Here is a 1,991-nt window from a genome sequence, read left to right on the forward strand (position 1 = left end):
GCATCTAGTGCTTGGACTGGCGTCATGCCTGAACTGGAGACTACCTAGGCCCTTTTTATTTGGATGTATACTTTGTGTACCGGGTTGACGCTTTGTTTTGGCATTCCTTCCAATAAATTTTAAAAAAAGAATTGATGCAAAAACAAAATAATACAATTACTGCCTGAATCAGAAACTGTTAGTATAACCCAATATGTTTATTCTTAAATCTTGATTGTATTTAAGTGCAGGTATTTTATGAAGAGCTACGAATTCTTATGTCAAGCTGCCCTGAGAAATTGAATCATTTTGCTGGATTAGTGATTGAATGGGCGCAGCAGGCTTTCATACTCACTGGAGGAAAATTTTGAGGTTGGTTAATGAAATTTCTATTTGATCTGACACGGAATGTCCTCCGGTTAAGCAAAAAAAGTGTTGAACAGTGCCTGTCTAAACCAGCAGCATCTAATTAGATTACTGAGTTGGCAGGGCAAGGCTAATTGGTGACAACTGATAAATCGAAAACAGCTGACAATAGTTCAGAACTGTTAGCACTTTTCATTTATTATAGATGTAAGATATAATTTTTTTTAGAGCTGTACCTTCGTTCCCCTGAATGGGGGGTTGTGGTGATGAGTGTTTGGGTTGCTGTCTTTTATTTCATTTGTTTTTGTTTTTGTTGTTGTTTTGCTTCCTTTTGTTCTTATTAGCAATGCTTGACTCGAATAGCGCTTTTATGTTAGATTTATTTTGTGAATTTTTTCTTTTCATCTTCAATGTCAAATGCAATATTAGTATATCATCATCGTCATGTTCAGTTTTTAAGGTTTAGAAACTAAATAAATATTGAAGTTTTTCTTTGCTGCAATTTCTGGGATAACTTTTTTGTTCTTGAAAACGAATTAAAGAAAACTCACAGGAATTGTGTCGGGTGCAAGCAGTTCAAATTAAGAGTGAGCAGTGAATATTCTTGTTCGTCCAAACTGACCGAATAGAATTAATCCGTCATATTTTGGATGGATGTGTGATGACGAACGGACGGTTGCGAATTGATTATTTTCAATACGTATAGTTTTGGATGAATGGCAGATTTGAGGTTTTTTTGAACGCAATCAAACTGTCAAATCGCGAGCACCACTAATAATTTGTAAGATTTTGTATTTTTTAATTTGTTAGATATTCTGTTTGTGTTTTCAATTAAAAAAAAAATTAGATATTCTGTTGTGTTTTCAATTTGAAATTCTATTATCAAATGGTAAGGGTTGATATTTGGTATTTTTGTATGGAAAATATAATGCTTAATTTTGACATTTTTTTGAAAAAAATCAAATTAAATAGTTTTTGAATAAAAAAAATTAATGAAATAGTTTTGATAATGTATGATTTTCTTATATGTATTTATTATTGGTATTTGATAATTTAATTGATAATTTTTTAATTATGTTGAGTTGGATTGTTATCCAAAAAAAAATGATATTGTATTATGTTCAAAATTTGTAAAAGTTTAAACTGTCAAACTGATTTGCATCCATTCGTCAATCTGCATCTATTAATTTGGCAGACGGATGCGGATTAATTTTTTTCAATCCATCCTTTCGGCAGGTGAATGATGGATTAGAGATTTTTCGATCGCAATTGAACTGCGGACACCCCTAGATCAAATAAGCTTATTTTTTAAATTTTTTAATTAATTAATTAATTATTTATTTTGCCATACCGGAGCAATGGATATATAGATATATGTTTTCACATCATTTGTGACATGTATTTGTGAGGAGAGGTGATCTTAAAATATATCTCCATTGGTTGTTAGGATAGTGGTTGATAGTTTGACCGACTTTATTGATAGATTTGATTTTCAGCTCATACTAAAAGTTTACGTTGCTATCGGATTTGATGTGATTGGATAACTATACAGGACATTATATAAATCATTATCTAATGTGATTGATAATTTGATTGCTATCGTCACTTGATTTACTTAATTGAAAAATTATTTGGTACTCCTCCAG

The 1,991-nt window shown here is 31.1% G+C and overlaps 1 protein-coding gene across 4 annotated transcripts in view; it reads left to right on the forward strand.

Moving 5' to 3' along the window:
* The window catches only part of LOC114288516 (serine/threonine protein phosphatase 2A regulatory subunit B''beta), a 23,270-nt gene extending 22,492 nt beyond the window's left edge, over positions 1 to 778 (forward strand). For 2 of the 4 annotated variants that reach the window (XR_014338184.1, XM_028232044.2), the window contains exon 14: positions 226 to 778. The gene's annotated coding sequence lies outside the window, so the exon portion shown is untranslated. The remainder of the gene's footprint in view (positions 1 to 225) is intronic. The other 2 variants (XR_003638299.2, XM_028232038.2) reach the window with 1 other exon arrangement.
* The last annotated feature ends 1,213 nt before the right edge of the window (positions 779 to 1,991 follow it).

This window comes from Camellia sinensis, chromosome 8 (assembly GCF_055761805.1).
Source record: "Camellia sinensis isolate YWXY chromosome 8, ASM5576180v1, whole genome shotgun sequence".
Taxonomy (NCBI): Eukaryota; Viridiplantae; Streptophyta; class Magnoliopsida; order Ericales; family Theaceae; genus Camellia; species Camellia sinensis.